General features: G+C 48.4%; 1 protein-coding gene across 5 annotated transcripts in view; it reads right to left on the reverse strand.

Annotated features, from left to right (window-relative positions):
• The window catches only part of GLI2 (GLI family zinc finger 2), a 198,215-nt gene that overhangs the window by 71,377 nt on the left and 113,808 nt on the right, over positions 1-13,030 (reverse strand). The window lies entirely within an intron of this gene.

The following is a 13,030-nucleotide window of genomic DNA, read 5'->3' on the forward strand; positions in this document are numbered from 1 at the left end:
GAGCCTCGATAATGATACCGTACAATCGCCCTCTGATAGGGCTCAACGTATCCGTAACGATGCTGCTTTCTAGATTTGTACCAGCGATCAGCTTAAAGATAAAAGGCTGGTCTTGCTCTGCCTTTACAAACAGTCAGAAGTTCTTCATTAAAGATTATTTAATATTGTCACAGGTCTTCCCATTCCCTTTCTGGCTTCTTGGCCTTTCTGTCTAACTGGAGACTAAAAGCAAAACAAAACCAACCTCCTAAGTGATCATTTCAAAACCCAGTCTGCACTCAGTATTTCACTGTGACTTGCCTCCGTGACAGGTAGCATCTCTCTGTAGAGTGGGGAAGCACCATCCAAAACCAAAGTGTCAAAGCTTGGGCCAAGTCTCTCGCTGATGCTCAGCAAACGCCAGTAAACGCCAAACTCTTTTCTATGAAAGACTTAAAATTCAGCCTTTCGCATCTGTGACTCCAGCTGCAACAGAGCTACGCCAACTCCATCCGGCCAGGCTGTGCTCCTTGCAGGTCCGTCATGCAAAGCCTGCGTGAAATCCCCGTATACGTCTTTCCCGGCATATCAGCAAGAGGATCTGAGGCTCCTACTCCCATTGCAACGTACAATCCCGGAGCACAGCGCGGCAGCACAGGCGCGTCAGCTGGGCTTCTGGGAGAGGTGAGAGACTACACAAAAACAACCCTCTTGCCAACTCTGCTGAAAGGCGTTAAGCTAAGGTAGTCGGCATGGAAAGTATTTAAGGCTCCGCAGCAGACTTGCTCTCCGTGCTCCAGCGAAGGGCTGGCACCACACACTACCTGATACACTGGGAGCATTTTTGCAGCTCGCCTAATGTCAGGACACAGTAGGGTAACTGTTAACCGCCTTCCCCCCTTCTGCTCCCCTCCCCTCCTCCCCCAAAAGCAGCTCAGGGAGAGAATAAACTTGCATCCTTTAGGATTTGCTTTGGCAGGAGAAAGATTCACCCTTTAACCGTCCTGGGTAGGGGTGATCTGTTACATAAAGACACTTGTAAGGAGCCTTCATTTTAAGAGGCAGCCAGTGTTTTTCCAGGTCAGAAATGCAGCAGAGTTCAGCCGTCACACCCCGTGCCCTGCTCACGCAGCACCATACAGCCTCTGGTCTCCCCAAACCACGCACAGCCCAAAATGCTGCCAGGGCTGGCAGGCACCTAGAGCTGCTGCACTCCTCCCTGGGGACACTGCTACGGCTACAACCCACGGCTGCCGTGGGGACCAGATGGAGTGGGGCAAGGAGGTTTTACATCATCACGCACCAAGCACGGTCACAAAACCAGCTATCCCTGCACAGACATCTGATGCCAGGCAACACGATCGTCTCTTCCAGCCTGAGCCCCTAGGCTGGGCTTCCTGCAGTGCTCAGCCCGTATTTATGCCACACAAATAAACCCAGCTCTTCTGCGGTCCTGGGCGCAATCTGCCAACAGCCCAGCTGGCAGCTCTATAGGTGAAATTTTGCCACCTCCCAAAACAGGGTGGCCACTCTCCCTGTAACGGGCAGGTCCGGGGCTGGGTTAACCCTGAGTTGACATGGGCTGAAACTGTGCTGGGCATCTTGGTAATGTTTTAATAATATGGAGAGTCATACCCTAATCCTTGGGCTCATTCCCTGGACCAGTTTAATTCACTAATAATGATAAAACTATTAAGAATAACAGGTCAAATGCTGAATCTCTTAAAACTCAGGCCAGTTATGTTTTATTTTGTAACTGTACATTTCTAAATGATTGATTGCCGAGGTAATATAGGAAATTTTTGCGCAAAAAAAGTCTTTGCCTGTCACTCAGGAGAGCTGGGGAAAAGAAAACACGGGGTGTTTGCTGTCTGGCCTCCTTTCCTAGCTATCTGTTGCTATAAAAATGACATCTGAAGAGAATTTCTCCCTCCTCACACCTCTGATTATTAACGGGAGAAAAATTTCCATGAACTTCCTCCCTCCCACTGGCACCATTGGTTTGTTTTTAGCATTTCAACCTATTTGGACCGCGGGAGGGTCAGCAATGCCCCTGCCTTGGGCGCCTGTTTCACTCTGCCACTCTCATTTCCAACCCCACCACGTACTCTGTGTTTTGCTGCTGCCGGGGGCAAGGCAAGGGTTGTTTTTGGTGACGTCCCTTTGCCGCGTCCCATTTCGGGGCTTCCCCTCTGCTCCCCTGCCTGGGAGCACCAGCCAAGCCTATGGGCTCCAGTGGCTGGTGCTGTTCCTTTTTATTTTTTTCCAGGTGCTTGGTCAGAAATAATGAATGGTTTTATAGGCAATCAACTACCAATTCATAAACGTCAGCCTGGCTCTGCTTCTTGTTCCCACCCCTCCCGAAGAGGACAGCGAGCTGGCAGCAGGACAGCAACACACGCTGTTAACAAAGATGGATGTTTTACACATACGAGTTAAAAAGACAATTATATTCAATTACTTCAAGTAAGTCATGGTGATGTATTCCTGAATAGCCACGGGAAGGGCAATATGATGATTAGGGCAATGAATTTGCCAACTTTAATCTAATCAAGGCAATCTTTTGTTTAGCATTATCTGCTTTGCAGTGGCAGAGGATTTACTAAACCCAAGCAATCTTTGCAGATTTAACCCCAAACCTGCCCAATTAGCGCTAATGGTGATTGTTTTACACAGAGGGAGGAAACTTTTAGCAGGAGGCCTGGGGAAAGCTTTCCCCTGGGAAAAAGTTTGGCCACGCCAAGCCATGTGGTACGATATGGTGCGGCATGAAGGCATGACATGGCACCTCCAACACTGGCACCTCTAGCACTGGAACAACAGACAAACATTTTCTCTGGCTCCCACGGAAGAAAGAGAAAACCAAAGAACAAATCAAAGTAGCCCCCAAGGGGCAGGGACGATGGGAAAACAGGGTGTTTCGTACAGAAATAACACGGCTCTTCATTAAGGCTGTGGCACGCAGCTCCCGGGGTGAAGCACAGCGGCAGAGCAGCAAGGCGCAGTCGGGAGGCCCCACCTTCCACCCAGCCGCTGCTCGTGCAGGAATGCGTCTGCTCCGCCGTGCCGTTTGATAAGGGCAAAGATGCTGCTACCTGTCCCCACTTGTTGAAGCTGATTTTCCAGCCAAGGTTTATGAGCAAGACACGGACCTCCCACTGCTATATTCTCATCCTTGTCTATTCAAAGGCCAGCCAACCCCCTGGCTTCAAAGAGAAAAGATATGAAGCAGAAACGCAGGTTTAAAGGGGATGTCCCTTTGCCGAAAATCCCAGGAATCGGGGAGGGAGGCATCAGAAACAGGCATTTTTTTGAGGATGATGCAGGCTTTTGATTATCTCCACAGATAAACCTGTGCTTCAACAGAAACACAGACTGCACGTATGGGTTTGTACAGCAAGCAAAGGAGCCGTTTTGACATCACTCACAGCAGCACCTCTTTTTGAGCCCAAAAAGGAGAATTAGGAAAGGTCAAATAAGATTTTTCTATTCCAAATACTTCAGTCTACACACGTGATCACTAGAAGAGCAGCAGAAGAAAAGAAATCACGCTGCTGAATAGGGTTTCATTTGCTGTTCGCTTTGACAAAAATAATTCGGAAAGCCCTTGGGAAAGCGCTTAAAGGACCTCTTCTGTTCCCACTTGCAGCTGGGGTGCTGCAGCAAGACTGGCCAGGGAGGCACCCCGAGAAGCCCCCCACACACCCGCTGTACCATCCAATACGTACTGGGCTCCTACCACTTTATCTAAGGCACACGAGCTGCGCAGGCCGCCAGGTGGGCTAAAAAAATGTGGTTTTCCTAGAGATGTCCAACAGTCTTCTGTGGGAACAAGCAGTCCAGGCTGTGAGTGGGCTTCTTTGCCATCAGAAATAGAGCATAAACATTTTGCAATCAACAGGGAAAGTCATTTGTTGAGGAAAAAAGTAAAAGATTGCTGTCTGGATAATTCAGCACCTGTAGCGCTTTTCTCAACAAATTTGCAAAAACGCCCATAAAAAAATTAACATTTTATAAAGGAGGAAAAACAAATACCAACTTCTTGAGATCCCCTTTGGCTTGATTTCCTATGGTTTTAGTGACGCATGGGACACAACTTTCATAAAGGGATCACAAGCTACCTTGCAAAGTCTAACAAAGCTTCACCTCTCCTTATGAAGAGAAGCAAATGTGCACTTGAAACACAGCCCTTTTTAACTCAAGAGGGGCTGAAACAGGGTAATGTAAAATAATTTGCCCAAAGTCTACGCAGTCAAACAAGAGCATGTTCCCCAGTGAACCTCAACCACAGCAGGCAGAAACTGCAACTTTATCTTTAAAAGGCTTCAGAGCCCCAGGGTATTGGATTGATTTGGATTAGTAGGAGAAAAACTTCTCCAGACAACAGCTCACGCACTCCTGTCACCGCGGTGTCATTAGCAGCCGTGCACAAGCAGCTGACACAGAAAAAAAATGGGAAAGGGAAGTCCCAGAAGATGCTGGTGAGTGCCCATGAGTGCTTTTGCAGCAGCAGCACTACGCTGTCACAGGCCACATCCCGGTTACTGGGGGTGGTGGGACGCTGCTTGGTGCGACATGGCAGCTTGCAACAGCTTCTGCTTTTTTTTTTTCCTCGGGTCCAGCTTCTTTGAAAAGTTTAATAGGAAAATAACTGCTGTCTGCACTAGACACTACATGGAAACCTCTAAGACATGAGAGGAGGCATTTGCTAGTCTTCCCCATCTCCAGAGCAAAGGCCCTTTTCGGTGCCCACATTTTCTCCTGGGTGTCCAAATCTCACTCTTTTCTCAAGGACAAGGTTAAAGATACAATAAACATGAAGTGTCCTTCACTCAGTCATCACCCAGAGAAGCCCAAAGCATCAAGTGAGAAATAAATTGTAGGCGGCATTCATTTTCTTGTTACGCTTTTTAAAGTCCCAATTTTACTTATCCCCAGCATACATTTTAAAGGGATGCATTTTGGCATCCAATGACTGTTGTGGAAAATACCAGGTTTGTTTTAAAACAGCAAAGAGGGGCGTTGCTCCCCAGCCATCCTGCAGTGATTTTCCTCACGTCAGAGGTCCCCCGGGCTTGGTGGGCTTCAGAGCATCCCCGGACAGCCTTGACGCGTGAGCAGGGGAAGCAAACCCGGCCCCGGGTGACTGAGTGTGTGTGTGGCTACTTGACTCCCTTTGATAGTCCCTCCTGGGCGTTTCAGTGTTGTATTTGGATGGCCGCCCCTCCAGCAAAGTGCTGCAGGGCTGTAGGTGTCGGCAAGGGAGATGTTTTTGTGTTTGTGTGACGTCCCCAGAATAATGATCTTGCTGTTTAAGTGAGTTGAGCGAATGAATGAGCACAAGAAAAACATCTTCGCTGAAAGCGCAGCCAAAGTTAATGCACCATTAATAATGGCCCGGGTGAATTATTGGAAGAGATAATAGGCCTGGGGTCAGGGAAGGTCTGAGACAAAGAACGGGGAAAATTGGGTCACAGAAACATGACAGAGCAGATCACGCTGATGCGCCTGTGGGATTCTCCTTGGATGAAGTCATGTACCACCACGCAGAATATTAAGGGCTTTGCAGGGAAAGCCATTCCCAGAACCCCCGCTTGGATTGATACGGGGAGGAGGGAGAGCAGACACACAAGGCTACAGTAGCTGCCTCTTAGTCCCCAACAAGTCCCCGTTTGAGAGCTTCACTTTAATGTTGTTTAGATACTTTGCAAAATACACCAACTGCACACCTACCTCAAAAAGGGATAATTACGTGGTTGCTAATTACACCAATCTGCATATTTTCTAAGCAGAGAGAGGTGTCTGGGGGAGTATCTGCCTTCCCTGAACAGCAGTGCCGTGCGTTTCACAAAAAGCCATCTCAGGTGCTTCAGCAGCTCGCTTTTCTATCTCCAAAATCACAGCGGACCAGCCGTGGAGCTGCAACCTCATCTCCCTCCCCGCCAGCTGCCTGGCTTCACGACACTAAATTACCAACTAACCTTGCTTTGTCAGAATTTCCCTTCTTTAAAATGGAGATAATAATACCTCCCTACCTCAGAGGTTTGGTTAATGTTTATACAGCAGTTTAAAAATGATGTGGTAATTAAGTGCTCAGTATTATTATATCAACGTGTATAATGATTCCAGCAGACAGCACTATAAACAGGGCTGCACCATGCATGTTTTTCTTTTGTTTGGCTTGTTAGCATTTAGTTTGGTTTTCATACAGCATACTTCTATTATTGGATAATTATTACGTTGTTTTATTACCTGCTTAGTGGCTTTAACAAAAATAAAAGAGGAACTACACAGGTAAAATAATAGTAAATATTAATTCTGGCCTGCTATGAACATTATAACAAAGATAAATGGGAGGCGGGCTCCCACCAGCTCACCTACGAGAGACCCCTCTCCCGCCCAGAGTATTACAGGCCATTTTGAAACACATCCAGCCAGCTGTTTCCATCCAGAGGGACGCAGAACCAGTTTTCTCTTCTTCTAGCATACCTAATGAAGAAAGGTGGTGGTAGCCTCATTTACAAAGCTATTTTTTTCAGACAATCCATGTCAGGATGCTGGAGAAGGCAACGCGCTTAGTTTAACCGTGGGTTGGGTACAGCAAGCCAAGCTTCCCATTCAGGTAAGCAATAAGGAGCACACAACTAACTTCTGTTGGGCAAATGGCTCAGGTAATGGTAAATACCTTGTAGGAGTGTTGGAAGGAGAAGGGGCCTTGCTGGGATGCAGATATGTGAAAAGTAAACAAGAAATAATAAAAAATACGTTGCCCTTCAGCTATAAAATCACCAAAAAAAGCCTCAAAACAAGCATTATTGTACTGACACCTCAAAGCATCCGCAGGACGGTCAGCATGACTTCACACTCGGAGAAACTGAGGCGCAGTGAGGAGCAGAGGACAACACCAAGAAGGCTTGCCTCTCCTCCAGCAGTACTGCTGGAGCCCCCACACGCACCCCACCACCATGGCAAGACCCGGGAGCTGTTTGTTTCCCTGCCAGCCAGAAGAAAGACCGCACGTGTGGCCACTCAGCTCCCTGTGGGGACACAGACTTTGGATGCCCATGAGGATGCAGTACTTACTTCACACAGAGTAAAGCCCATTCCTGGGGTTACCTGCATAGTAAAAGTCGTTATAAAGGCCATGAGACACAGCAAAAATCTCCATCAGACACCGCAAATGCAAGGCTGCCCCTTTGCAGCATCCCAGAGGAAACCTCCTTGGGAGCCATCACAACAACCATCCATCCTCTTGGAGACGGCCCAGAGGAGTTTATCCTCTTACAAAGTTTATTCTACTGCTTCAGCTCAGGTGGAAGAACAACGAAGATGACTTTTGAAGATGCTGAGGGCTGCCATTACGCAGCCCCCACCTAGGACACGGGCACTGCTGGCACATGGCAGGCAGAAACGTGCTCCTGGTGGCCACACAGCCAGGGAACACGTTTCAGCGCGGCCACTGTTTTTGCATTTGGGCAGCACTGCTGAGCCGCAGGTTGTGTCCAAAAGTGGGGCAGGCAGGCACGTGTCTGCGGAGTGAGCTGGCTCTTGCAGCTGGGGCAGGGGCGAGATTAGATCAGTGAGCTCCCCTCACGGCCCCATGGCCAACTCGAGGCAACACCGAACAAATTTCCCCATAAATTTCCTCCCCACCCCAAGAAGGAGGAGGCGTGCTTAAATGAACTCAGGCCCTAATGGAAGTAGGATATTCTTGTTCATCTCTATGTCTAACCCATCCTGAAGCTCCTGGCGGCTCTCCTTCAGCTCGCTCCCATGCACCACCTGACCTTTGTTAAGGGCATTAAACCTGCCAGTCTTTTCCTGAGCAAAAGAGCTGGAACAATTACAGTGAGGCTATAAATGGCCTTTCCCTCTACATAGAAAATGTAGATTAAAAATGTAAGAGTTCATTGACATTTTCTACAAGAACGTAGAATTGTCATTAAGAAATCAAACCCTGAAATACCTCAGTTGTTATCTACCATCTCCAAAACGCTGCATGAGGGGCTTTCTGCCTCAGCCACCGAAGGGCTGGGGACAGCTGTCCTGGTGGGGACAGCCCAGCTGCTGCTGGCAGGGACACGAGGAAGCCAGGAAACCCTGTAACTCGCTCCCATGCAGTAGCTGGCTTTGCGGCACACTTCAGGTGTGACCAAAAATGGGGCACTTTGCTTCTTGGTGAGAAAACAGGAATTTTCTGAAGCCTGCGGACAACCCGCATGGAAAGTTCTGGCTTTGCTCTTGTAAAACAGGTTGTACCCAAAACTTTCAAAAACTTCAAAATGGTGTTGGGAGGATGAATATATTCACGTCTATAGAAGTATTTTCAGACATTCAGGTGGGCATCTGTGAGTAAAGGCAATGCATTATTCATTAATCTACAAGAATTCCTGGGGTCTTCGGGTTACTGATATGTGGCAGCCTTAAGGGGACAAATAATTATTTTTTTATACCTCTAGGAAGGGTAAATAACATGAAAGCAGAGCTCTTCTGCAGCCAGGGGGAACCCCACGAGCACGAGGAAGTCCTGCGGCAGGGTGCCCGAACACCGAAGCTCTGATGGCTTTCCAAAGAGCAATAATTAGAAAAGTCTCTTGATCATCCTTGCTGCCACCAGCCATCATCTTCAGTCCTAAGCAGCCTGAGTTGGGGGAAGGTTTAAGGCTGAACAGTTTTCCATCAGAAAACATTTTCCAGGAACCTGCAGCTGCTGTCAAAAGTGGCACAGAAGAGATGAAGATGGTCTATGATCTATTATATTTTAGACTACAAGAAGAACGTGGAAGTGATGAACCTGAAACGCCTTGACTTTATTACAACAATATCTGCCAACATGGGAAGTTTCTGGGATTGCTGAGAATTTTTGCTTCCTGGGAAATTAAAAAGAAAATAAAATTGCCTTTTGCTGCTAAGTAAGTGTTGAATTCTTCTTTGGGACACAATGAAATTTGAAACATCAGCAGCATGATGGCACATGGCAACCCGTTCCACTCGCATGCCGCTGCTGGAGGAGTCGCCCCAGTTTCGGTCTCTGAGCTGCACTGCACAGGGTTGCTGTCGAGGTCCTTCTGCTTCAATGGCCAGAAGTATCCCAGGCTCATCGCTAGATGCTATGCAGGCACAGCGAACCTGCTGAAACGTAAGCCACCGAGGCTGGGATGGAGATGGACAACAGGATGCAAACCCCATCTGCGACGTGCCAGTCCACCTCACCACACCTGACCAGGAGTTTCTACCTCCGCGCTGAGGATTTCCAGAGTGAGACTTTCCCACTGGTGCCGGCTTTTTGGACGAGGAGCTGTGACTACCGAACGGCAGAAAACAAACCCAAAAGGCCTAATGCAGCTTATTAATTCCACAGGTCTTGAGCTGCAAATGTTGAGAGTCTTGAAAATCACTTAATTGCCAGGCTGTCAGGCCAAGATGTATTTTGAGGACGCTGCCAATCTGACAGTTATTAACAAACAAAGAGGCCACAAGCCCCGACTGCACCGAGATCCTTGTTACTTCTACTCATGTGCCGCCTCCCAACAGGAAGTACTTAATAAGAATAATAATATCCCGAAAGGCCAACCTACGGCAGTGCAATTAAAAAGCTTTTCTGTCTCACTTTGAGGGGGGAAAAAAAAATGAGGGGGAAATTAAAATCAGACAGGAAATTCCACTAGAACAAGCTGGCTTATGTCCTAATAACACAGGATTGTGCCAACTCCTCCAGAAACCAGAGGAGGGAAAGGAAAAAAAAAAAAAAAAAAAGAAAAAGAGAAAGAGAAAAGCAGCCCTCTAGACTGACTCAGATCTGAGGCTACATTGTGGTTCAGCTGTGGCTGCAATTCTAAAGGGAGAAAGGCAGCACAAGCGAATAAAAGGCAGTTTGCTTTTCGAGCAAGTTGCTGTTCTATAATGTAACTCTTGTATGAAAGCGCGCGGCCACTGCTGCTTTGTCAAGAAAAGACACAGCCCGGTAAGCTCGAAGGGCCAGATGGATCTTGGGGCTTGTTCTCCCAACAGCTGCTGCCAGAGAATGGAAAGAAGAAAAAGAACAACAACAACAACAAAAAATCTCAACCAGCGAGGAAGAAATCCTGGCGCGCGAGGGGCAGGCAGGGAGGCGGGGGCAGACCAGATGGTGGTTCAGCTTGTGCCTGCCTGGACGGGCAGTGGGAGAAACATCAGTATGTCAAAACCAGCTATGCAAACTTTTGGATCCCTCAAGAAAGACACGTTCACGGAAGAAAAAATGCCCACAGGTTTAAGAGGAGAAGTTTTCTCCAAGTTGTTATCATCCTGCTTCCTGGGAAGCCAGTAGCATCCTGGATTCAGCAACCGCCTGCACCTCCAGCTGATGTAGCAATTTCCAAAAAAAGCGGGCCAAGAGGATTTGCCATTGACTGCTCTGGGACCAGGGCAATGAATGGCAAACTCTTTCATTCCCCAGAGTATTTCACATTAAAGCTCATTTCACAGTGGGAGCCACATCACTTGAATATGGCTGGTGAAAAGGGACTGTGTGAACCTCAGCCGACTGCTGAGTGCCAGGAGTATTCCCCAATATCCCCTGTTTTCTCCCGCGGTCCCCAATACCCAGCTGTGAGAGACCCCCCAAGCCTTCGAGATGTTTCTCTTTCTGGGTACCCCAAGGAGAGAGAAATGCATGTGATGCACGTTCAAATGAGGTCCTGACAGAGGTCCTGCCTCCCGGGCAGGGACCCTGGGGAGCAGACAACTGGAGCACGAGTCCATAGGCACCTGACTATAGCGCTGCTCTATATGGCTCGGCTGCTCCTGGAGCTTGATTTTACATCTGAGCAAACTTTTCCTTGGCTCTCAAAAGTGCAACTACTCCAGATTGCCTATAATACAAGGCTAAATTGTAATTTGCCATTAGATAGAGGCATTATGGGAGAAAGCACTTATAATTGGCATTTATAACCAGGAGGCAGCGGGAGCACCGGAGGACACCGATGCCCTCAGTTGCATCCGACACAATCAAGCCCAGGATCTCTGCTGGTGACATGCGGAGGGATGGGGAAGTTCAGCAGCCTCAGACGGGAGACAAGGAGACTGCTTAAGCACCAAAGGGCAAAACTAGTGAATGAAAAAGGAGGAGAGCGCATCAGCTATCGTGCAGTGCTCTCTGCACGACGCTTCTCATCTGACAGCAAATCTAGCAGAGCCCTGACCATGCGCCTTCCACTCATGCAAATAAAAGCTTATCGAGGAGCACCATCCCAAGCTGCATCCCCAGGAGCAGGTCTACAGATGGGGATGTCTTTTAGCATTCAAATCAACCCTGCCTCACGCCCCCAGCCACAAATTCACACCCCTCCCCAGAGGTGGCACCGGTACTCACGCAATCACACATCGAGCCAGCTCAGGGAGTTCATCCAGTTGAAAACTAATCACCTAAAATTTTATTGCATGGGGCTCTGGCTGGATCAACTCCCTGAACCAGTTTACCATGAGATCGCTGGTGCATGAATGAGCAAAGAAAGCCCTTAGGCTGTGGTTCAGCAACCATTTCCAGCCCAGGCTGCCACTGAAAGCAGAAGTCCTGACCTCCCTTGGCCATTCATCCTCATGTCGTGCCACTCTCCGTTATGGTTGCCAGGCTGTTTTTGTGTGGCTGCAGGGCTGACTGGACCGAGGAGCGCATCCCGCTGAAAGATAACTTACCCCTTCCCAAGGGCTGGTGCTCAGCTGGGTGAGCTTCATGCCCACAGCCCAGCTTCCCAGGTGCTGGTCCTGGGGGGCATGGCTGCTTCTAGTGTTGGCCAAACTACGCGTACGGAGAAGCTGGGCTGACCGGCCACTGCAAACTAAATACATTTCCCCAAATCCTTCAGGTAGCGCACCAGGAGCTGTCGGCTCAAGGAGCCGGCACAACTTGCAGGAGTTGGAAAGCCGCCTTGCAGAAGAAAAACTCCCAGGCAGATGCTTAAATCCCATGAAAGCGCAGGTGTCAGTGCCAACAAGAAAGGGCATGCCAGCCCGCCCTGAGCACAGACCTACCTGAACGATCTCCCCTGCTGCAGGGCTGCCTGCTGCCATCTTGGGGACACCCATACCCCCTCCCGCTACAAAGACTTTCTCAATCTTTCAGGACAAGGCTGTGCTTCAAATGTAGTGCTGGCATTTCTAGCCTCTCCAATCCAAACCACAGGAGTCAGTTTGCTTTCTTTATGCATATGCTCCTCCAGGCACTAAAACAAACTGAAATCAAACTGTTCCTATAGGCAATGGCTTGAAAAATATCCCCTCCGTATGAAAGGTCTGTTTATATTATTTGTAAAATTGAACAAATTGAGTCTGGAAAAACCCTGTGCAGTCTGCCGTGCATTTTGACCAAACTTCTTTCTGGAAATGGAAGCAAAGATGTCTGCTTTCGACTAAAGTCATGATAAAATTGCAGGGCTGGGTATTTTTTTCTTGCACTTATACCCAGGTGATAAGCATCGCGGTAGCCTTCAAAGAAGAGGTTTGGGAGCGTTCATGCTTCAGGACAACAGTCCCCAAAGCACTCCTAGTCCATAAAGACTGAGAGGATACTGCGCGAGCTGGCTTTTAACCAAGCATAAGGCAGCCCGCTGCTCTGAACTAAGCAGAAGGTCTGATGAGGAGAGGGGTGAGGAAGTTATCTGTCTTACCCAGCTGTGGTTTTGGTGCAGGCTAATAACTCCCATGTATCATCCTGCCGTGGTATGAAAATTTTCCGCCTGGTGTTAAAAATGGTCCCAGTGCAGTTTGCAGTGGGTTCTCCAGGCAGCTCATGCAAAGTGCTGGTTGTTAGCATGCTGCTTGTGTAATGAGGGTGCTTAAGACTGTAAGGGGTCTCTGGAAGGTCCTGAAGAGTGATTGCAGTTCAGGAGACTCACCCACCTGGCAACACGCTGATTTATGGCCTGCTCAGTTAATAGCCCTGCTTAACACAGGAGTTTGTCGAGATTAAGTAATTGCCTGAAACAAAAAGTTTATTATCTTTAAGTCTCTGTTGATGAATGACTGGGTGTTGGAAGAATCATGTGAAAGATCATCTGTGATTCCCTCCCAC

Source organism: Ciconia boyciana, chromosome 10 (assembly GCF_034638445.1).
Source record: "Ciconia boyciana chromosome 10, ASM3463844v1, whole genome shotgun sequence".
NCBI classification, from domain to species: domain Eukaryota; kingdom Metazoa; phylum Chordata; class Aves; order Ciconiiformes; family Ciconiidae; genus Ciconia; species Ciconia boyciana.